Here is a 25861-nt window from a genome sequence, read left to right on the forward strand (position 1 = left end):
GCCAGCTCCTTGAGTACCCTGGGGTGCAGATTGTCAGGGCCGGCTGACTTGAAGGTATCCAGCTTCTCAAGGTGTTCCTTCACGAGGTCAGGATTTATTGTGTGTGCTCAACTGAGCTTCTCCTACATTTGCCTATTAATGGTAAAAATAATAAATCCAATCAACTCGTTTATCAATAGAAGATGATGTACAGCCAACTGAAGCTGGAATCTTTAGGTGCTATTTCCATAAAATCAGTGCATTATTTTTGGAAGTCAGTCTATCTTGGAGCTGTCAGTTAGAACTGGAGTGATAGGGACTCAGCACTTGTTGGAATGATAAGGATTAATTGCAGCATATCATTCACTTAAAGTTTCTGTTGGCATCATGATGAAGGAGGGTTTTGAAGTAATTTAATGTGGTAAATTTTTGTTTTTTTTACAGGGAGCTCCTCTAGTATGTATGCAACAGAGACAAAAGTACAAAGACATGTGCTTGAAAACCTAAGTGGAGGATAAAGTCAAGACTTATCCTCTCTCCTCTATGAAAAAGATTATAGCCACGTTTGGAACACTATGAAGAGTTTTGAAAGTGAAGACTGGAAGCTGATGCTTGAGCAGGAGGTGAGATATGGGCTGGGAAAATGATCTTTTCAGAGGCATCCTTAGTCTATGGGTATCAGCAAAGCATGATAACTTTTGTCAGAGAAAAGGATGTTGCAAAAATCAGTAATTAACATGAATTCCTGGGTTTTAGATGCATAGATGGAAAGTATCTCAGAGATGGTAAGGTATCTTATGAATAAACTGCATCTTCTGCTGGATGTGAAGATCTAGAGAGAGGTCTAAGTTGAAAATGATGCCTACATTATTGACTTGAATGGGCATATCTACCCGTGAATATTCTTGTACCTTGGCACAGTGTTTACATGGGTGCCTGGGACTGTAGCATGCTGAGTCAGCATGTTGGTCAGCAGCAACAAGGGTTGGGTTCAAATTTCATAGTACCCATTAAGTTTTCACTGTGGCTTGAGTCCCCAACCAGAAATCTAGGATTGCTGAATTTGGCTGGGGTGTCCCACATATATAATACCCCCTCGTCACAAGCAGTGTAGACAAATTTATTACCAGAAAACAAAGGAAAATACCAAATCTAATTTAAAACACTACCAAGTACAAGGCATAGTCTATAGGTTGCACCCTCTTGGGGAGGCTTCACCCATGCCCAGGAAGTCTTACACTTGAGGCTCACGTAAAAGGTAGTTCCAAGGCCTGCAGCCTTATACCTGCCCTTCAGCAATGGGTTGGAGAAGGGGGCCCACATCAGAGAGTCCTGTGAGATCCTCCTTGGGTTTGTTGCACTGCAAGGAGTTGCTAGAGAGTGTAGGTCCTTCTGCATTGCAAAGGGCCCCTCGTTGCTCTCGGTGATGCTCTGGAGCACCAATCTCCACTTCCAAATGCGGGCATTGAGGGATTAGCTGAGGCTTTCCTCAGTATATCACACCCTAAAATTTCTAATCCCAATCCAAGCAGAAAACAGCAAATGGCAAAAGAGCCTGAACTGCAGCTAGTGTCCAATCATACTGTTTGGCTGGGACAAAGAGCTACAAAAATAACAACATGTGCCAGGCCCCAAAATATGCCAGGCCCCAAGCCAGGCCCAAATGTCCAGCAAACTATAGCACGGCTCAATTACATCGTTATGCTGAGGCACAACAGCTGTAAAACAATAAAAGGGGGACTCAGGCCTTTTCTGCACCAGGGCTTGAGTATACAACAAAAGAACACCAGGACTATTTGGCTGTGGTCATCTAGACATTTAGTCTCAGCTAAAGAGTTATGCTGAGACATAGCAGCCATAACACAACAAAAAACGTGGACCAGGCCTATGCTGGCCAATAACTGCCAGGACTCCATTCCTGTTCACTTTGCTTTGAGGATTAAATGCCATGGCATTATTCCACTCAAGACCTTAAGCTGGGCTTAAATCTGCCAGGCCTTTAATTCTGGCCGAAAACTGCCAGTAAGATATACAGCTGGGGTTCAGCCACACAGCTAGGCTGAAACCAAAAGAAATTACAACAGCACCAAAACATGCCAGGCTCTGAGCCTTGGCCCAAAGCACATGAGGCTTTTAATCCTGAGCCAGCTCTGCCAACAAAACAGAGATGTGGTTCAGCTACACAGGTTGGCTGAAACCAAAAGAAGTTGCAACAGCAACTAAAATTGCCAGGCTCTCAGCCGTGGCCCAGAGTGCACCAGCCAAACTGCCATGGTCCAACTCTGGCTAGTCTGCTCCAAGGATTAATACCCACCATGGTATCCCACTCAAAACCAGGAAAACAAAAGAAGAAAAAAGGAGAGAACAAGGGTCTCAAGCCCTGATATCTGTACCTGAGGGTTTCCCTTCACATGGCTTCAGTTCACTTCTCCAGTGAAGAAAGGGGGAGACCCCCCCCCCATCATCCCCAAGGAGAGCAGTTTCTCTGGCTCCCAATTAAGCTTTTCAGGTCTCACCAGTCCCAGGAGAAAAAAAGAGACCTGAATACTAGTTGAGAAGTTTCTATATACCTGTCATTACATCACACAAGCTTTCCCAAACCAGGCTTGCCATTCTTACAGTTTTTCCTCTTAACCAATTCATTAAAAAAAAAAATTAAAAAAGTAGAAGAACACTGCCCAGTTAACCAGTTAGGTTTGGGGTCAGATCCTCTGCCTAGGTGACTAGAAGCCAAGTCTTCTTGTTTATAGTAAACACAGGAGGGCTTCTAAAACAAAAGACCTGAACAAAAGGGCTTTTTTTGCCTTTATCTGCTTGGTGCAGCACTTGGCTCCTCAGATTACTCAAACAAGAGAGGAGACAAGACACTTAAATAAAGAAAGCATGAGTACTTACAGACCAGTAGAAAAACATATATAATCAGAGGTGTTGTGTAGATGGGTGCACAGGGTGGCACATACCCCCTCTACAATTGGCCCTCGCTGGCTGGGGAATGGGGAGCACCAGCTAATGCTCCCCCGGAGAAGCACCACTGGCATTTCTGGCTTGCCGCCAGCACTTTCGCCAGTCATGATGACTGGCTATTGAGGGACACCCCCCCCCGTCGGCAATCGGCAGCTGATACCTCTGCCTCACCCCCCCCAAGTCAGGAGGCACCAGTCATCCATGAATATAAACATATTTAACTAAAATCATATACAACAACATACTTTATAATACAAAATGGCTTGTACATTTGGTGTGGCTTACTCATGTATTAGACGAGTAAATAACTCCACTATAGGATAGTACTTGTATCTGGCAGTACTAACCTATGGCAGAGTTAATAAGTTTACTCTGGCCTAATAGCCCTACATGTATAAACTGGTGATGCTTTACTGAGTAGCTAATTAGTTAATTGCAGTAAGTGTCTTGTGTAGATGCACCCAGTAACAGGCAGAATGATAGTCTTGATTATAAATATCCAAGAAAGTAAGTAGTGATGATGGCATGGAATGGAAGATTAAGAGCTATAATTTAGCCAAGTTAAGCTCCCAGTGATGGCTAGTCATGCCTGGGGAGATGTCAAGATACAAGATGAGAGAAGGAAACAGGTCTGGGTAGATGTAGCTATAAATCATCCCTGTAGAAATGGTATTTAAATTTGTTTTTGCTGATAAGATTACCCAGAGACAAAATCTGAGAGAAAAGGTGAGAACAAAGAACAGCTCTGTGGACCCCTAACAGAATGTGTAAGGGTGGAGGGGGAAGAGGAGGAAGAGAAGGATGGTCCAACAGATATTCTGAAGGAATTATTACAGAGGTAAGAAGTGAACCAAAAATGAATGGAGAGATTCACAGAAATCAGGAAAGGACCCGCTGTCAAGAAGGGCATGCCTGAGATAGTAGAAGTGTATATGTGGTTGAAGGATCTGACAAGTCAAGGAAGATATAAATGGAGTATGCATTCAGCCACTTGGCTTGAGGAAATCATTCGAGACACTAGCAAGAGAATAATTGTTTCATCATTGTCAAGAGAAGGAATCTGGTTTGGAGAAGGTCTTGGGAAAAAAGTCAAGGAGAGGCTCCAATTGTAAATAGTGCACGTAATAGGCTTGAAAAGAAGAGATGGCAGCTGAAGAGACAAGTAGGTCAAGAGCTAGCTAACCTGTATATTTATTGATGGGGATAAGATTTCTACATAGACCCTTACTCTGGCAAGCTGAGTCAATCTTTAAATTGCAAATCAATCTAATAAAAACCTAGGAAGGATGATAGTGTTACAGCACTGGTCTGGTAATCTAGAGATCTGGGCTATATTCCCAGATCTGCCATAATGTTCCTATGACTCTAGTAAATTATCATCAGTGCTTCAGTGCCTTCACCTATAAAGGGTGGCATAACTTCCCTTTCTTTCAGTAGTAGTTTCATATTAAATTCACTGATGTCTGCAAAGTATTTTGAGATCCTTGAGTGCTGTGAATTACCATTAAGCAAATCTGGCAATTTAAATGAAAGTTTGCTTAATGCAGAGAGAGGACAGCATACAAATATTTCTATCTGAAACATATTTGAGGGATTTTTTTCCCCTCAAAAAATGAATTTGCTAGGTACCCAATGTATTCTTTGTTATGTTGAGGTTTTTCTAGGGTCAGTCTCACATTTTACTAGTATCTTTTGTTTGGTTAACTTCTGCTAAAAAGAATAATAGCCTTTATGAATGATTCCTTGATTATATATTCATTTAACATGGATGATTTTTCTGACTAAATATTAGAAGAAGAGACTGAAAAGTAAAGGTTTCTTAAGTAACATATTATGTCTCTCTCGGGGCATGTGTACATGTGCATTAATGCACAGTGATTACTGTGCATTTAGTTTACTACCTGTAATAACAGGTACTAACTAAATGCACAGTAACCAGTACCACTATTCAGTAGGGTTGGCCCATGCATTTTAGGTGATGATAATACGCAGTAGACTAATTCTACTGAGCATTAGCTCATTAGCGTTTTGCCTGCTGCGCTAACGCACAGTAGAATTAGTCTACTGCATATGTCACATCTCATGTAGATGCACCCTCTGTTGCTTATATACTTACTAAGGCCATATAGTAATATCTAATTTGATTAGGTAACACTTCTTCATGATACATAAAATACTGTGAGATGCTTTAAATTTAATGGTGAGGTGACTGTTGTGCTTAATGAAGTTTAAAGACTTTTGAATGTATTCTGTCTGTATTTGGGGATCCCCAAGTTACAGACAAAAATTACTTCTTCCTTGAATATTTTTTTTCAGTACCCATACAGGAAACCTATGATCAGCTTTATTCTTTTTCTTTTTAATGATGGTGATAATTAAGAGAGCACTTCTTTGTTTGGCCCCCTTCCTTTCTACTTTATAACATTAATCAGTTAACTGCCACTTATAATATTTTGTCATGGATCTGGGGTAAGAGGCCAGAACTAATTTTGTCTTTGTCAAAATATTAGATATTAAAATGAAAACTGGCCTATTAAATGAATTCCAATAATGCAAGCTGGGCATGAATTCAAAAACACCATTACACTTTGAACATAAATACGTTAGACTGAAATAGCAAAATTACAGTGGACAATAAATAAAGCTGCAGGAGGGCAGTTTTATTGCCATAACAAAATGAATTCTTTATAATCATGGAAATTATCACAATATTTCTAATGGAGAAATCTTTCTGGGAAGCAGACCAGAACTATCTACCTCATTCCAGCAAACACAAGTTATTCATCACAGTTCAATCAATGTCATTATTTTATCTGCTGCAAATTGCCATATGTGGATGGTGGAATTTATGTACAAGATAACAATAACAAAATACAATAAAACAATCCTAGGCCAAATCCTGCTGTTTACTCAAGCCATTGAACAATTAAACTACTCTCTTAACTAGATGAGGAGGATTTAGTGCTAACGAAACACAAAAAATCATAGTGAATTAATTAAATTAAATTATGAGAAACGTCACTTGCTATTTATAACATTGCATTTCTGCTTATTTCAATTTCCGTGAAGCAAGTTTGATTTTTGTCCTCCCCTTTACACAGTGTTTATCACTAAGGGCAGCACCTGTGATTGTAAGACAAGCAAAAGAGACAGGAGCTCAAGAAAGAATCTCATGTAAATAGAGCTGCAGGTGAGGTTTTCCAATTAAGCAAACCCATTTATTTGAAAGATTGTAATGTATCACCATTTTTCCATATAATCAAACTTCTATTTGTAAGTCTGTTGTTTTAGACACTGTAAGTAAGAAGGAGAGCATCCTGTTGTATATTTGTTTAAGATTCCAGTTCTGCAGAGGGATCTGCAGAAAGTGATCCTTATTTCCACGTGTTCAACTTCAATCATGGGAACTCTATGGAAACATAAACATCACATCATAAACGTATGGATACTAATTCAAAACATAACCTGTTACTTCAAAAAGATGATCATTTTACCATGTTTGTTTTAAAGGTTTTGGTAAGTCTATTTGAGAAATTGTTAGGAATTTGGGATACGTGTGTGTCCAGATAAGTGAGACAGGGAGCAGGCTGTCTTATAACAGGATGCCACTTGCGTTTTCTCTGAGAAACAAAATAAATGTACTCTTTGTGAAATTAAATTTCAGAACTTAACAAATCATTATCTTTGCATTAAGGAAGGGGCAGGATGTACAATGCAAATCATTTATTTTTGTAATTTCCTATAAATATCATCTCTACTAGAAGTATAGTTATATCTATCTGAAATTCAATCATCAGATCAGGAAGTTTTTAATTTGTATTCACTTTCTTTCCCCTCCCTCAGCAATCATTGGTAACATTCTATCTGTATTGGAAATAATCACTCAATTGATATATTTTAATAAATGAACTTTGATATATTTTAATAAATGAAGTTCTCCAGTGGCACCTTTGAATATGATATCAGAATAGTACATATTAATCGGCTAACTCTGATGTAGTTCTTAGGAGTACCATCTATCTGTTTTGTTTTATTTAGAAATTTCTATTGCCAAGTCATATGAAAAACAAAAATCCTATAGCAATATGCAGCCCAACCTAAAATAACAACCAACAGAAGAAATGTAGGAGAGTATCTTGTGAATGGTTAAAGTAATAGAAGAATCTTTGCATTCCCCACAAAAGTCCTAAATACAGCTATTAAAAAGTACTAAAAGCTATGAAGCTTGGATGTAGGGCTGTGTGAAGCTTTGGTCACTGATTCAGTTCACAGGAGATTTGGCCTGATTGGCGGCTGAATCGCCAAATCCGAATCAAATCAGGAGACCCATTAATCTCTCCGAATCGAATTGGAAGCCTCCGATTCAGTTCAGAGAGATTCAAAGACATTTGGTGATTCAGCCATAGACACAGCTTTATATGATTTTTCTACATATCTCTAGGTACCAGGCGTGTCTCATGGACACTGAGATAGTGGGGCGGATGGAGCATCCCTCAGCTCAGCAACTGGTGCCTCCTGGGTCTGGTAGATGCTGTGATGGGTCTGCAGGAAGCAGAGCCCAAGACAGGTAAATTTTACCTTTTATCCAAGATCTGCAAATGTGGGAACCAAGGATATCCTGTTGTCTGTTGAGCTGGCACCATCACAGAGGAGTTTCTGCCTATGTTGACTCAATTTTATTTCCATATGCCACAGGAGCTGCCAGCTATTTGAAAGGCAACACAGATTTGCTGAAGAAATGAGCTTACAATGTCAAATTTACAGTTATTTCCTTATTAGCACATCTCTGTACACTAACATCCCTCCATGAGGATGGATTGGCCATGAGGAACATTATCCCTAATGAGGACAGTGCTGCTTCTGTTTCTATTACACTCTCCTGCTTTGTCCTCACGTACAACTATTTCAGATTTGATAGTGGCTCCTTACATCTCCAAAAGAATGGCACTGCCCTGGCCACATGTATGTCTCCCTAGTATGCCAGTATATTTTTGACAGATCTTGAAATCTGCTTCCTCTGCAGCTGCCTTCTCTTTCCTCTAATATACCTAAGGTACCTTAATGACACCTTTATCATATGGACACATGGGTAGGAATCTATAGTCACATTTCACTAGGACTTTAACATCTTCCACCTTTCCATCAAACTGACTCTTGAATATTCCACTCCACAGATTCACTTCTTGGAGACCACTGTGAAAGGTTTATAATGTCCATATTATCCCCACATTTCATCTGAAACCAACTGACCACTACAGCTAGCTCTATGCCAGCAGGTCTCATTCTAAGCATACTGCTAGATCCATTATCTACAGCCAAGTTCTCTATTGCAGTAGTATCTTTTCTGATCACACTGACTGGGATGCACAGCTTTGGGATCTGGAGCAGGGATCCTACACTTACACTACAAACCTAAAACCATAGCCAGATTAACTCAGCCAGACTCAGGCCATCATGTGACAATGCAAACCCTGGGACCACGACAACAGAATCCTTTTGGTTGTCACCTCCAGCTCCCAGATTGAACTCCTTAGACACATAATTAAGGACCTCCAACCCCTGCCTGAAAATGGTAACCACTTCAAGGCAGCCATGGGGGACAAATTTGTCCCAGCTTACAGACAGATCCACAACCTCACATGGCATCTCTCCAGCAACCTATTACCTAACTCCTATTCTCACCAAGGCATCAGACCTTGCTCCAGACAAAGATGAAGGCTGTGTTCTCTCATCAACACAGACCCACATCTTCACTGGACCAAATGGCATGAATTATAATAACTAAGGTTCATTCTTCTGTTCTTCTACCAACATAATATATGCCATCACCTGCTTACAGTGCCTCTCTGTTGTCTACATTGGACAGATGGAATAATCCCTATCTGTAGGAAAAAATGAGCACTAATCTGATATTAGTTCCAGAAAGACACACAAGTCTATGGCAGAACACTTTACAATACCTGGACATTTCATCAGTGTGGCTGTTCTTAGATAATAAAACTTTAAATACAACCTTGAATAAGCACTTGAGGAGCAACAAATCATCCCCAGGCTAAACCAAGACTATACAGTCTTATCCCATTACCTGCACTGGTTTCATAATTCCTGTGTATCTCATTGAATTAACTGTTTTGTCTTTCTGTCTCCTACCCACCTTGCCTCCCCCTAAGCAGTAACGCCTTTTTACACCCCTTTCCCTATGCTTGTATCCTAATCACTTATTTCTAATTAGAAGCTATATATTCTTCAATCCCTTCACAGCATCTAATGAAACAAGCCACTCTTACAAAGCTTTGTGTCTGATTCAGTTAGTCTGTATGGCACCAATCTACCCTGCCTTCTATAATGGAAGAAGCCATACTGAACCATTAATAGCTGATTATGGCAGAAGATCTCACGGCATATAACCCAGAAAACTATATTAATTTGATTAGGCAAAAGTAAAATGTTTCCTACCTGAGTTATACTTCAAATGTTTTGTTTTTGCTGATTGATCTTCTTTTTTCTTCTAACTTCTTCATAGGTAAAAAAGCAGGTTCTGCAGCATGACTTGCTTTCATAGGTGATGAGTTGTTGTTTAGTTTTTGTTTTTTTTCTGTTTTAAATATTAATGTTATGAGTTTATGGAAGAGAAGGCAAGGTGAAAGAAAAGTGTCTTGCATTCAGTGTGAGATGATGAGGTGTCTGTGTGCTTAGTTCATAGGGAAGTTCATTCCATAGTCTCCTACTGGCTTCTCAGAAAGTTTTCTTCTATATTAACACACTTTTTATGATAATGTTTCTTTGTACCAAAGGAATATAGTTGTTGACCCAGCCCATCTTTTTTGTGCATCAAACAGTCTTTTAGACACCCTGGGCAATTGTACATGACATCATTACCATATGCATATGACAAAAATGTCACTTTGTGTGGCTTAATGGCATCACCCTGTACACGAGCAAGAGTTCATAGACTCATAGATGTTTGGCTCATAAGGGACCATAGCAGATCATTGAGTCCAACCCCCTGCTCTGGGCACGAAAGTGTGCCGGGGTCAGATGACCCCAGCCAGGTGTATGTCTAACCTTCTCTTAAAGACCCCCAAGGTACAGGAGAGCACCACCTCTCTTGGAAGTCCATTTCAGATTTTGGCAACCTTTATTGTAAAGAAGTTCTTCCTGATATCTAAGCTAAATCTGCTCTCCATCAGTTTGTGGCCATTGTTCCTAGTTACCCCAAGGGGTGCCCTGGTGAACAGAGCATCTCCTGTTCCCTGCTGTCCCCCACTGATGAATTTGTAAGCGGCCGCAAGATCACCTCTTAGCCTTCTCTTGTGAAGACTAAAGAGATCCAGGGCCTTCAATCTCTCCGCATAGGGCTTTGCCTGCAGACCCCTTACCATACAAATCGCCCTCCTCTGGACCCTATCAAGGTTGTCCACATCCCTCTTGAAGTGTGGCACCCAAACTGGATGTAGTATTCCAACCATGGCCTGACCAATGCCACATAAAGGGAAGTATCACCTCCCTGGACCTGTTTGTCATGCATCTGATAATGCATGATAAAGTGTGGTTAGCTTTACTGATCGCTTCTTCACATTGACAACTCATGTTTATCTTGGAGTTAACAGTGACTCCAAGATCCCTTTCCACTGCTGTGCTGCTGAATAGGTCCTCCCTCAGCTTATAAGCGTGCTGGTAATTCCTTCTCCCTAGGTGCAGCACCTTGCATTTGTCCTTATTGAACTGCATCCTATTCCATTCTGCCCACTTTTCCAAGCGGTCCAGATCTGCCTGGATTTGTTCTCTACCCTCTAGTGTGTTAACTTTACTGCATAATTTGGTATCAACAGTGATTTTCATGCCCTCGTCCAAGTCACTGATGAAGACATTGAACAGCACTGGTCCAAGAAATGAGCCTTGTGGGATCCCACTGCCCACATCTTCCCAGGTTGATTTTCAGGGTTTTAAATGAGTTTACAATGATTGTTGCAGCATTAGTCAGCTCGCCTCCTGGACACAGGAGAGGTGGGCAAGCTCCATTGAAAAAAAACATAGGACCCCTCACCACTTCTGCTTTCAGCAGGCATCTGCTGAAGGTAGAAGCAGTATGGGGCCCAATCCTTTCATTTCTTTATTTTTGGTGGAGACTGTCTGCCTCTCCCATGGCCAGGGGTCGAGCTGCTGCCAGCCCAAGTGATCCCTGAGCTGTGGGCAGCCCCGGTCCTTCTCTCACACTGGCAGGGCCCCTTGGGACTACTCGGTGGGCTTCTAGTGGGTAGGTGCTGCCCCAGCTCAGAGCCAGAGGAAAGGATCAGGACTCCCTGCAGCTCAGGGATCACTTGGCCTGCCAGCAGCTTGCCCTCTGGCCATGAACAGGCACTGCTGGAAAAAAATAAGGATCAGGATCCTTGTTGTAACAACAGTGACGGAAAAATAAACCCCCTAAATCAAAATGGTAGGTTTCAATTAAAAACCCATCATTTCAATTTAGGGGGTATAGAATGAAATCCTAAGGACTAAACCCCTGTCACATGTCTCTCCTGCCCCTTGTCCCTCCATGCCTGCCCCTGTCCCCTTGCCACGTGCCCACCGTACCACCTTCTCCTTCATGCACCTTCTCCATGGGCCTGCTGCCCCTGTACCTACCCCTTGACTCTCACCACCCCTTCCCCTCCTTCCCCCTGACATTTTGCTGCAACAGTGCTTCTCTGGGGCAGTCAGTAACAGTGCAGTCTCAGCCTGGGCAGGGAGAAGCTGAGAGCTCCCAGCTGGGTCAGGTTGGGGCCCAGAACAGAAGGTAAGAGTGGGGAGGGGAGCTTGGGGCAGGGAGCAGCTCAGTTTTTCTGCCAGAAGGAATTTTAATTCACCTCCTAAATGACAGCTTGAATAAATAAACTGTGGGGGGCATGTCCAGATGATTGTGCATGTGCAGTTTGCAGCACCTCAAAGCTGTTTGAGGTGCCAGAAACTGCACACGGTATATATGCACCCATTCACCATGCTACTAATTAGCAGTGCAGCCCCAAAATTTGACACCAAGAGATTCCAGTGTAAAAAAAAAAATAATAAAGCCACTAAAAACATGTAACACAGTGCATGTGGCAGTAGCATGAGCCACCAGAAACTGAGCCTGACCAGCCAGAGTGATGCTTTGGTTGCTGGCCATACTCTGAGCAGCCAAATCAGCACCACTGCTGCCCCAGGAGACCTCCAGGACCCAAAGTCAGGTTGCTGGGGCCAGCATGGTTGCTGGGGCCAGCCTCCCCTACTGCACCTGGGGTAATTTGCCAGGCATGTCTACACATACAACTAATGCTGTTTGGTTTTACTGTAAATTTACTGCACAGTTAAGCACATGCATGTGTAGACAGTTACACTTTATTGTACAGGAGAAGCATCTCCTGTAGATATGGTCATTAGTATTTCCTAAGAGTCAGCACCTAGGTCATTGGAATCACCTTTTGAAGGTTCCTAAGTTTCTCTAGGGGGTCTAGGAAATGGTGCTGGATATTTTGAAAAATCTTCTGGGGCTAGGCACCTAATTTTTAACGACTGTAAAACTCAGTTTGTCACGCCTAAATGTGTTTCTAGATCTCACCCCAAACATCAAGAACAGTTATTCCTTAGTATTAATTAAAATATCATACCTTCTTTCTAAATCAAAGTGTCTTGTGTTTGTTTTGCATTGAATGGTTAGACAGTTTGAAGCAGCATAGATTATGCACTACTATTACTGAAATATCAGGAAATAATGTAAAAATACAAATTGAAAAATAAACAAGATCTATAAAATATAATTCTAAGTGAAACTTCAGAATTTCTCCAAAAATATATATTCCTAAATAAATTATTTTTATTTAAATTATTCTTTCATGAAAATATTCATAGAAATTATTATGATTATTTTGTATAATTCAGTTTGTGGGACTAGCCTTTTCCATGAAAAGCTGTTTTAAAGATAATTTTCTGACTATGCTATGAGCCCCTGCTGGCTAGAAAATACACAGTAATGCACTATATTTTATTCAGAAATATGATGAACTTGCTTTCCAGTGAGGTAGATTAATTCATACACTACACTATAAATTATCATAACACAGTTTTGAAGTGTTTGGCTTTTTTTTCTTGTCTTATAAACATCAGATAAAATAGAATTAATTGTGTTATGTTAAATGAATATTATTAAACTGGACAAGCATCTGAAATTCCACCTCAAATATCTGCTGGGTTTGTGGTTGTATCCACGTTGGTCTTAAGGACATAAGTCGGCAAAGTTCTTTGAGTCGATGTGATGTCTTCTACTCAAAGAAACTTGCCTACCTCAAATATCTCATACTCACACCCACTACAAACCATCTTGTTGGTTATAAACACATCATATTCAGAACAGTTTTTGTGTCATAAATCCATATGCACATAAACTATTGCAGAGATAAACAGGCAAAGAACTTAGCATTTAGACTTAATAATGGGGGACGCGTCTTAGCTTCTCTTGAAGCTAAATTCCAAACTGAGTAGTGCAGCTGGAACACATGGGAAATAGATATAATAGATACAATGCTGTGTACTCCAGTTATTCTGTTTTATTTTTAACCACTAGACTTGTTTGAACTGAAAAGACAATATGCAGGAAAGGGAAAGACAGATGACCTTTCTAAGCTATGACTCTCTGTTTTATCCTTGCAAACATGAAAAATGGCATAAAATCTAGCTTGTGTAGCAAGTTTATTTTTTTTCTATTTTCTAACAAGTTGCCCTACAATATTTGGTTCTAAACAGAAAAAACAACCTTACATTAATATTTGGTTTTTGTGCCCTCAGTGGTTACAATTTCAAGAGGAATGAGAGGGGAAAATGTTTTTACAAAGAAGCTTTGAATAAGTCATGAACTTCAGATAGTATGAAAAATGACAAATGCTAGTTATATGAATTCTGTAGGTGGCTGTTTTCCCCTAAGTCATGGGTCTGCATACATAAAAAAAAGTCAAAATGTATCAGAGAAATTGCAGATGGTCCTCTGGACTCATTGTACAGCTTCCGCTGAAATTAAGAAGGGCAATTTAAATAGAAATGCATGCATATTGAAAAAATATATTGTCACAAATCTGCCAAATAACCTAGCTTTTGATGTAATTTGTGCTCCTTTTTCTCTGGTTGAGTTTTTTAGACTTTCAGAGGTTGATTTTATTTCTGTACAGGTACTCCGGTAGAGCAACAGAAGGTACTGAAATAATTCAGTGACCTGCTAGCAATAGAGTGATGTCACTAAGGGTTTCTGGGTGGGTGAATGCATGGACATATTGAGGAACATTGTATACCTGCACAGGTCACCGGGACCTAAAGATGCTTGTGACCAGAAATAAGGAACCTGAAATTCCTTTTATTTGTTAATCAAAGGAGGTAAACCATTATAGTGTTGTTTATTGGATTAAAGACAGAGGCTCTTTTTTACTTGTGCTGCTGCTGAAGACAACTATTTAAAGCTCTCTAAAAAGAAAATTATGAGAGATGAACAACCAGGGTACTCCTAAACAGCTGTATGCAATCCACTATTATTTTAAATGAATAAATGTTTTTGAAGCTCCAAGATACTATAGTGATAAATGCCATGAAAAAGCCAGGAGTAAATGAATAATTCTGTATACAAATGTAGGGTAGCATGCAGTAAATAAGCCCATGGGCCATGCATTGAATAGTAGGCATAAAACAACATATTGAATAGCTGCTTATTTATTGAGCACAATATACTGTGTACATTAAATGAGGTAAGGACTCTGTGTTATAAATAGGTAAATAAAACTGTGCAAGGGAGATAAATCATGGTTGTACAGCCATCCCTATCCTGGCACTTTCTAACTTTGAGTCTTTGCCTTGCAACCTAAACATCCCTTAGTTCTGTGTGTGCAGCATTCCATTATTTCTATTGCAATAGTATGTATTTAAGGACTGATTATTATTGGCATAGTAATACAGGGATACAGAGGAAGGCAGCACAAAGGTTTTACCTCCCCCATCGCAACTATGCAAAATTTAGCCAATTTGCATAGGAGCACAGTTGACCCACTAGCCATTCAAAAGGAAGGTGAAGACCACATTGATGCAAGAGAGGAGTAGATATTGCCCCTTCTCTGAGGATGACATTACTGCTATTAAAAAATGCACTACTGGACTTCTATCTGAATCTACTAGACTTCTACCTGTGCAGTCTTACTAGGAGGGAAAGCTTTCTTCATCTAGTCCTTTACAAAGACTGTCCAGTATTTAACACTTTTCTCCATGGCATTTTCTTTTCCTCATGATACTTCTATTGCCTATTTTGTATTTTCATGTTCTATTTAAAGATAAATAATACAAAACATTTAAATAATTTTAAGACAAAAACACGATTAAAATTATGATGAGTGTTTCCTACAAACCAAATGATTGAATCACATTCATCTATACATGCTGATGTCTTGCTTCCTTCAGGGAACTGGTTTAAAGAATGTGAGTTTCTCAGACATAATAAAAATGTGTAAAAAAACCCCCAGTCTTATAATTTTATCTGCTATTTCTATTATGGGTTTTGTATCCCAGGGTTTCCTCATGCTTTACTGATGGTGGTTCTCTTAGTGCGGTAAGTGGAGTTGCAGACTTAGCCCCTTCCATTTGATTACAAGAACACTTTAAAATCTGAAGGCCATGCAGGATTACAAAGCATTTCCCCACAGTTAGAATCTGATAGATTCTCCACTGAATAGTAGATTCTGTAAGGATATATGTCTGTCCTAGAGTTTCTTGTTCAGAGGACTTTTGGCTCAGGATATCTCCTGGTTCCCAATAGTTCTCCTCATGGTCTTTGTCATTTTGGGGAAATCAGATTATACCAGACACTCAGCACTGCCATATAATTATTTAAAATGCAATGAATCAAGATAACCTCTTGAAATACCCATAAATGTCAACATCTAATCACAACTGTAGTCATGTGGAAATGACTGATTTATTTTATAATACTACCCAGGATTTATGATGTTTGTATTATTTTCCACCTCTATTCCCATGTGGCACAGCTTGATTTATCAGAATTGGTAGGTCTGCTATATCCCATGATGTATAATAACAATTCATATAACAAAGAGGAGGAGGGTTCATCTTTTAAATATTCTGTGGCAGGCTCTGTGACCCTTTTCCCCATGTATTCCAAAGGCTATATCTGTAGATGGAGGTAGAGGCAAAATTTCCGGAAAAACCAAATATGAAATATTTTTAAATGATCCATAAACTTTTAAAATTCTTTATTCTTCTCACAAGCATTATAACCAGAACAGATAGTGACACCAAATAAATTTATTGTAATGAAAGTGACTCTAACAAGGGGGTAAATGTATAAATCTCAGTCATTATTTTCACAATGCCAAGGCCATGATTTTTGCCTGCCTTCAGATGATGCAGAATGAAAATCTAGAATACTACACTAAAGTTGTCATATAAATAAGTTAATTTCATGCTATTTTTTCCAGTAAGACTACAAATCTGGTTACCGGAATTGTGTTTGGTTTTTGCTTTTTCTCCTTTCATTTCAGTTTTTAGACTGTCATGCAAATGGTTTACATCTGAAGAATGAGAATGGATTTTCATTCTTCCTTATTTCCCTTTTCATGTATATGACAAAAACCACAACCAAAATAGAAAACAGGACAGATGTAATCCATTCTTATGTCACAAATCATAAAAAGACAAGAATAAGGTAGCAATTTATGTCTGAGACATGCCTAAATTACTTAGGAGAATAACTATATTTTGTTCTATTTCAGATTCCTATTTGAATCTCAAAATGGTCCTAAAGTAATTCACATACAGTATATTTGCAATAGGAATACAAAACAGTATCTCCTTATTCCAATCAGATTACAGTTAAGGCTGCAAAATTTAGAACTTCCTCAGTTTCCATGTCATGGTTCCGGGGTGTTTTTCAGATAATTTAATAAACAAGATTTCTTATGCACAAAATCATTGCAAATGAGCAGGAAAATTCTGCTAATATCCCTCTGAGCACACATTCTCATCCATTACATTGGATCACTTTTGACGTGTGCTAGTTTAATCACAATAAACACAGTAAATATACCCCATCACTGTAGTCTTCACTCAACAGAAAATAAAAATCATGTATTTGTTTTTCACAAAAAGCTTTTGTTCTTAATGTTTATGGCACACGTGTAAGCATAACTAAGTTAAGGAATATCAAAGTTAAGATGACCTATTCCCTGAGATGAGTATACATAATAATCATCTTTAATGACATAATCACATATAGTTTTGCAAATATAGTGGCTCTATACATTTCTCCTCTGTAATATTTCTATTACTGCAATATAGAAATGGCACTTCTATTGGAAATGGTTTATGTTAGCATCAACAGATTTGTCTCTACAGCAGAATAGAGGTTGATTCTGACATAGCCTGCTGTAGCTGTGCTGACCTAATCTAACATGGATAGCAGCAGCAACAAAAATATGTCAGTGATTACTGGGGAGCTCGTACTGTGATTGCTGGCATATGCCTAAGACTGTGCTGCCACATCTTTCCTGCTGTTGTTACCTATCCTGGTTAGATTAAGCTAGTACAGATACTCTAGCAAGCTGCACCTTCATTTTACTGTACAAACAATACCAGAAATCACAGAGGTTTCATGTGACAATGGGAGGGGTGTAATTTGTAGCTGTGTTGGTCTAAGGCAAGGCAGCCAATTATTTTGGGCAGAGGGCCGCTTACTGAATTTTGTCAAGCCATTGAGGTCTGCATGCCAGGCAGCCAAGGGCAGATAAATATTAATTTTCTAAATTTTTAGGGGCCCTGCAGGGCAGATAAAATGGCCTGGTGGGCCACAGCTGGCCCGCGGGCTACCTTTTGTCCTGCCCTATGTCTAAAGACATAGGCAGACAAGGTTCTTTGGGTAAATCCAGTATCTTTTATTAGACCTGGACCAAGTCTAATAAAAGTCTGGTAAGTCTAGAGCAGTCTAATAAAAGATAATGGATTTACCCAAATAAACTTGTCTGTCTGTGACAATGGGAGGTACTTTTACAAACAGTTCATTCAGAAACTCACAGAGTTTCTGTGGGGCCTGGTTCAGAAGATAATACTGTGTAGGTGACCTTTTCATCACCTGCTATGCCAGCATAGGCACACACATTTATATGAATAGACATACATATACACACAAGTTCTGCCAGTTCTAGTGACAGAAGTTGTAATTTAAACATACTCCCTTGACTAAGGAGCCTGAGGAAGTTAGTAATGGGAGCTGGCCATTTTTTAAAGTAGCTATAAGGGTGAAGTTGACATGTGATATTTAGTCCATATGAACAACACTTAAAGGGAAGTGTTCACATGTTAAAGCTCATTAATTTGTGACAGGTGCCCTTGGAGCAGCTTAAAGTTGGATCACTTCTGGTAAGGGTGAATTCTGGGCCATGCTACCTAGCTTGTGTTAAGGTAACTTCAGTCTGCTCTACAAAGAGAAAACAATCAATTTACAGTCCTTCAGTATCCCACGTGGGTTGGGGGGACAGACAAGGTTGGAGGTGGGGAATGGGGGAGTAGCGGGGGGCAAACAGGTCTGGAGGCAGGGGGTGGGGGAATATGGAGCGTAGGGAGTGCATGGGGCCAGATGCAGGGGGTGGGAGGGAGGCACAAGGGGCCAGAGGTGGAGTGGCATCACCACGGGGTGCTGGGTGGTGGTGCTCCATCTCTGTCCAACCCCCCCACATCATTCATGATGGGTAATTTGTTAGTATAACATATATAATATTAAGGGTCAATGTTCTAGTGTTCTCTAGCTTATGACTGATACCTGAAATCTGCTTTTTTTCTCTTAGACTGATAACAATTCCAATTCATTGTCTCAAATGAGTAATGAATGTCCATTTATCAAATATAAGTGAAACCAATTTACAGGAAATTTGAAACTAGTTATTCATTAAAAGAATGTTGTATCCTGTAAATTTTTTCACACTAGAAAATAGGATGAAATTGAGGGTGCCCATACATGAGCAGCAAGGCTGGTCCGATGCACTGTATCAGCTCAATTAATTGAATCTGCTGGAACATGATAATTATAACAGACTACAGCAGTTCATATATCAGCATTTCTGCACTGAAAAATGGTGGCAGGGGTCCTTTAACTAAAGCTCATTTGAGCTTTAGTTAAAATGCCCCCACGCCATTCTTTAGCACAGTGATGCTGATACATAAGATGCTCTGGGTGCTTTAATTAGAGCAGCTCTCAGAGCCACTCTGATTAAAGTACCCTCCCACCCCCACTCCTCGACTATGTGTATAAATGCCCTCAGAGCCTAATATGAAGGTGGAAGTTACATCCCCAAAGTCTAGGCAAATTTCATTGTTATATATACATACCCACACAGGAAGAGAAACAGTTGAAGCAGTCTTAAAAATTATCCTGGGCCTAACACTCAATAGGACTAGCACACAAGTTTCCATAACTGACTGCATACAAAAAAGTGATGTTGTCAGCATCACTTTTATCTGAGTTTGGCTCCTCAGCTTAAATGATGACATACCCATTTATAGCTGGGTTAACTGGAGTAGCCTTTGACACAAATCTGGAGCAGGGCTTGAATTCATGCCACTCAAGGTTTGATGAAAGACCTTAACCTCCCAGTCACTGTGTCCCCTCTGATCAAAGAATACAAGTGAAATTCCAGCCCCCTTAAATTCAACAGCAGGTCTGATGTTGACTTTTTTTGAGTAAGCATTTAATCTTTCCACCTTTTGTCCTGTTTTAAGTGGCATGAGAGCAGTGAGCTTCTGGGCTTACTCTAGGGCTGTGTTACCCTGTAAGCCCTAGCAAGGATAGTGGTGTCATGAAACCAGGTCTTGTTTAATTCATAACACGAGGAATGTCATCTGTGATCAGCTAGTAGATGATACTAATAAAATGCATAGAGTATGAAATGTGGCTATATCAATATAGTGAAAGTGATCTTACTATCTAGACTTTCTTGCCTCTTTTACACTTTATTGCTTCAACGTAAATTGTGATTCTACCTTTGTACTCTTCAGAAATGGCATTGCAGGTTTTCATGTTTATTGTTCTCTATGACCTCAGATGAAATATGCTCAATTTGTTATTAAAAAAAAAAAAGATGATATCTAACCCCTGAAATTCAATCTGCTGTATGAAAATTCAAGGTATACTTTTTCCTGGCTTATGCATCATTGATCATGAAGATTTTGTGATGAGAACTCAGTAACAATCCTGTTAAGCCACAGTGGAATGCATCTCACTTTCTCTGGACTGTATCAACTCTGCAATGCTAACAAGAATTAAAAAGTAATAGCCATTTGTTTTACTTACCAAAGAAATCAGCTATGACCATGAATGCACACGGGTAGGAGATCAACTGAATTAGAATGCAAAATCTTCTAGAATACAAGTGTGTTCTAGTATTGAATGAATGTGAGGGTGTGCATTTTTATATTTCTTTTAACCACTCTTTACCTGTCTGTTTGGCAGTGTCTGCAATAGACCTACAAAGTGCCATTACCAAAGTGACCATTGGCAACATAAAAACATGGTGATTGTATTCATGAGTAAGGGATATTGAAAACATCTGCTTCTGTAACCATTTGAAATTTGAGATGAATGAATAATTTTGATTTCATCAGAAAGTCCCTTGAAATAATATTATTTTCCCAGTACATAGAGCTGTGTGTGACAGGGAACTTAGCATGCCCATCACTTCAGGAGGGAAAGAGGCTGCATGAGAAGCAGCCTGCAGACTTCAATTAGATAGTCACCTGACCAGAAAGGGGCCAGGCTTGAAGCATATAAGCCCAGGGCTGGAGCTGATGAGGCAGTTTAACCCTGAGAGCCACAGAGAGAGGAGCTTCTGGGTAATATCTGAAGCTGGGCTAAAGCATCTGGTGGTGAATAAAAAGGACTAAGAGGAGGTAAGGGGATCCCAGTTGGCCCAGAAAGGAGAGAGGGTCCAGAGAGCCTGGAGGTTTATAGCCCAGGAGGGGGTGAGTATCAGCAAGGCCCAGGGGTCACTAGTCCAGGAGTGGTAAGTATCCACAGGGTCACAGAGCCTGAAGGTCTCACCGGACTTAGGAGAGGGGCCAGGTCCTGGAGATGGGACAAAGGCCAAGGAGGGCCACAGTCAGATACTGGTAGGGCCAGGGGAGGTCAGGAGTCTTGACTGCCCTAATAGAGGTTCCCGGGCCCAGAGAGAATGGCCAAGGATTGGGGTCACAGCTAGAGACTGAAGGGGCAAAGGAACCCATAGTCCAAGAGGGACAAGGACTGAGACTGGGAGCACATAGCCCAGGAGGGTCATCAGGAATAAGTGTTATCTGCGAGACATGGGCATGGTATAAAGTACAGTTGGAGCCATGTAATTAGTCCTTAAGACAATGATCATGGAAATGCGTGTTCATGAGAGGAGATCTAAATTGGGAAGTCCTGGGACAATCTCCCTTTTCTGAAAGTAGCATTTCATCAAGGTGTGGCAGGTAAAGAGAAGGGGAGAATGCCTAAAGAGAGACAAATTAGAGAAGGGCTGAGAGGGCTTCAGGGGTATCATGGCCACCCTGGATTTGGACTCTGTTGCACTCTGTTGTTCATAATAAAACAAACATTTGGAGAATCCTCAAGTTATAATATTCAATATGTAGTCAAGGATAAGCAGGAAGTTACACTTTGAAATCTTTTTGTATATAGGAGCCTGACTTAGAACTATGGAATAGTACTCAGTCAGCACCATAAAAGATAAGTACTATAATTCTCAGTGAAGCAATGCCTAAGTACTTTATACATCTATATTTCCATCCGACCATATCTTTAAGGAAGGCACAGTATTTCCTCAAACTTCCTAGAGGATTTTGGTTTGTACAGGAATCGCCACAAGCAAATCTCTAGCTGCCAACTGTTTTCCACTGCTGTAATTTCAGGAGCAACACATAAAGAGCAAAGGTTATACTTATTCACTTTCAGATGACTTCTGCAAGAAACAAATTAGTGCTGGAACTCTGACAATTACCTTTCTTTAAAGAAACTCAAACAATTTCATCAACTTTCTTTGTTTCAAAAAAGTTCTGCTTAAATAAATTTATAGTAATTTTTCACTAGAGGGCAAATAACAATATGGGGGTAGGCATACATAGCTTATTTAGATTTACTGTGTCAGCAGGTGCTCTAGATGAAACTACTACCTTGTTTTGTATGCCTGAATAGGCCTTATTGCTGATATTGTATTTGCTTCTATAAAACTAGCATTCAAATTTACTGTGGTATTACAAAAACATAAAAGAGGTGGTGAACTGACATTAATATTACTGTAATATAGCTGTTACATTTAGTAACTTTACATTTACTGTCGTCAGTGTACACTGTGATCATTTACATTCATACTACTGTTATACAAGTAAGATATTACTATCATAATGAAGTTGAATAGCCATCAGAATACGTTTAAAAATAGAAAACAAAAAAGCCTGCTTCTTTACAAATTTAAAATAACAAAAGAAAACACTATAGGAATTCACATTCGATATTGATGGGCAACCATATATGTATATATCTGCATGGACGATATTACATGCAGACATACATACAATGAAAGTTATAGATGCAGTTTTAAAATGGAGAAGATTCATAACATGCATCCCATGAGCAATATAACAGGTGTGTATCTCAAGGCCGGCCATCACAATGACCTGTTTACCTGTCTGGGCAGTCTACCCACCCATCTCACTTGCCATGTCTTTGATGTAATGAATGAGTTATTTCTAGGCAAGAGGCTGCCCCTTTAATATCCTGATGTTTAGGGTTTATACATGACTCCAACCTCCCCTTATCATGTCCCAAGCCTCATAGGTGTTACTACTGTCTATCACTTCTATGCCTCTCTGATGCTCTATGTGCCTGTATCTATGCCTTGTTGTTGCTAGACTTTCTGCACCATCATATGTACATGCCTCTGGCTCTGAGGCTCTCTGCACCCTCATTTCTGCTTTCGCATGCAGGATCTCCTTCTCTGGTAGTTCCACAGAGACAGTGCCTTGCTATCTCCAGCCCTGAGCTTATATGTTCCAAAACCGTGTCACCAGTCGTGACTCCTGCAGGTGTGTTACCCAATTACCTCCTTACACTGTTACTGCAGCAACCCACAGCTGGGGAGCTCTGCTGGCTAGGCTTCTTCAGCCTTAAAGGAGCAGTCACAACTTAGTGCTCTGCTACAATCAATATAATTATATTGCTATGTTTGACATTATGTATTGCCAAATATAGTCAATGGGCAAATAATTTTCTCACTTAGAATTTTTTTTTCTTAAAAAAGGTACTCAGGGAGCTGGCAAGCATTATGGCTCAGCCCCTGGCATGGATCTTTGAGAACTCCTGGAGCTCTGGTGAAGTACCTGATGATAAGAAGAGGGCCAATGTCATGCCTATCTTCAAGAAAGGGAGGAAAGTAGATCCAGCAAACTACAGGCCCATCAGCCTGACCTCCATCCTGGGGAAGGTCTTCGAAAACATTATCAAGGAGGCCATCCTTAACAGATTAGTTAAAGGCAATATCCTGAGGGATACCCAATGTGGGTTTGTTGCGAGTAGGTCTTGCTTGACCAATCTCATTTCCTATTATGACCAGGTGACTTATCACCTGGACAAGGGGGAAGAGATCGATGTCGTATACCTTGAATTTAAAAAAGTCTTCGATCTGGTATCCCACAATCACCTCTTGGCTAAACTGGCTAACTGCAGCCTTGACCTCACCATGATCCACTGGCTGGGGAACTGGCTCCATGGTAGGACCCAGAGGGTGGTGGCCTATACTGTTTAACATCTACATCAATGATGTGGACATTGGTGTCAGAAGCAGACTGGCCAAGTTCTCCAATGACACCAAACTCTGGGGTAAAGCATCCACACGTGAGGACAGGAGTGATCTGGCAGATCTGGACAGACTCATGAAATGAGTGGACGAGAACCTGGTAGTGTTCAACACCGAAAAATGCAAGGTTCTCCACCTTGGGAGGAAAAATATTCACCATGCTTATAGGCTCGGTAGTGCTACGCTGGTTAGCACTACAGATGAAAGGGACTTGGGGGTCATGGTTGATCACAAGATGAGCATGAGCCTGCAATGTGATGCTGCGGCTAGTAAAGTGAGCAAAACACTGGCTTGCATCCATAGATGCTTCTCAAGCAGATCCCTGGATGTCATTCTCCCACTGTACTCGGCCTTGGTGTACTGCATCCAGTTTTGGGCTCCGCAATTCAAAAAGGATGTGGAGAAGCTTGAGAGGGTGCAGAGGAGAGCCACGCACATGATTAGAGGTCAGGAAAACAGACCTTATGATGAGAGGCTGAGAGCAATGGGGCTATTCAGCCTGGAAAAGCTAAGGCTCAGGGGTGATCTTATGGCCACTTATAAGATTAAGATTATCAGGGTTGCTCATCAGGATCTGGGGGAACGACTGTTCACCAGAGCTCCCCAAGGGATGACAAGGTCAAACGGTCACAAACTCCACTGTGACCGGTTCAGGCTGCACATAAGAAAGAACTTCTTGACTGTCCAGGCCCCCAAGGTTTGGAACAGAGTGCTACCTGAGGCAGTTCAAGCACCCACTTTGAACGCATTCAAAACACATTTGGATGCTTATCTTGCTGGGATCCTATGATCCCTGGTGACTTCCTGCCCCTGGGGCAGGGGGCTGGACTTGATGATCCTCCAGGGTCCCTTCCAGCCCAAATGTCTATGAAGTTTATGAAATGCAAACACAGTTATACACATATATACCTTTTTGCATATACCTTTTTGCTAAAATGTGTATTCCTGTATGTTTCCTTTATAAATAAGATTCTTTCTGAATTTCTTTCCCAGGTGTAAGCTCTATGAAGGTTTAAAGTTAATAGATGTATTTGATCATATATTTGACCTAAAACATCACATTATGATCAAGCTCATTTCATTTCATCAGCTGAAGCTCACAACTTCTGCTCTTCTTCCTTCCACCGTGCTGAACTTTTCCTTTTAATAGTTGGCTCTTTCTTGATTTTTTTTTCTGTTGATCTTCAGACAAATTCTATGTGAAATGTGTATAAAGTTTGTGATAGAAACCTTGAAATCTTCACTAAAGTGGAATGTATTAGTTCTGTCTAAAAATATGACCCAGTATATAGCAGATTTTTTACTCTTCCTAGCCTTATCATACAATTGATTGGGAAATTTAAAGTTATTTGCTTTAAAATATTGTCACAAAATCCTAAAATAAAACTGAGATTAAAAATGTAACAAAATAGTTCACTTACCTTTAGAAATCACTTGTTGACCTCAGAGTAGCTTGAGGAAACTGTTCAAATCCATCATTTAAGCAAACACAAGCAGGTTCAATCATTTTATGAGTCACAAAGTAGAGAAAAACAGCATGGAGTCTAGAGGAAGCATACTGTAATTACAAACTTCATTTGAGGATTTCATAGAATACCATTTTTTTGTGTGTAAATCCCTTCCACATTTGGTAATATTCCTTGATCATTTGTCTGTAAAACTTGCATTTTCAGATAGTGAAATCATTTCACTCTTGACACTGCAACATGTAGCTGGCAGTGTCCAAATGCAGGCTATGGTAGGTAGACACATACTCTATCAAGTGTTTTACCTTGGCTTCTGTTGATAGTCATTGCAAAAGCTACTTCAATAGGAAATTGCCTAGAGCTCTGTTTGATGGGCATAATGTGATTCTTGGTAAATGAATATGTTTTCCAGTAGGCTCTCCTATTATTACTTCCAAGTTTACAGTACTGTCATGAAGTATTTTATGTCTTGTGCTACTGATTAAGCTAAATTTCAGATTCCTATTTCACAACAGAATCACAGTAATTTCCACCTTAAGCATGACTTTGTTGGGAGGCAAATTGTTT

This window comes from Crocodylus porosus, unplaced genomic scaffold (genome assembly GCF_001723895.1).
Source record: "Crocodylus porosus isolate Cpor-Errol unplaced genomic scaffold, CroPor_comp1, whole genome shotgun sequence".
In the NCBI taxonomy this organism is placed as follows: domain Eukaryota; kingdom Metazoa; phylum Chordata; order Crocodylia; family Crocodylidae; genus Crocodylus; species Crocodylus porosus.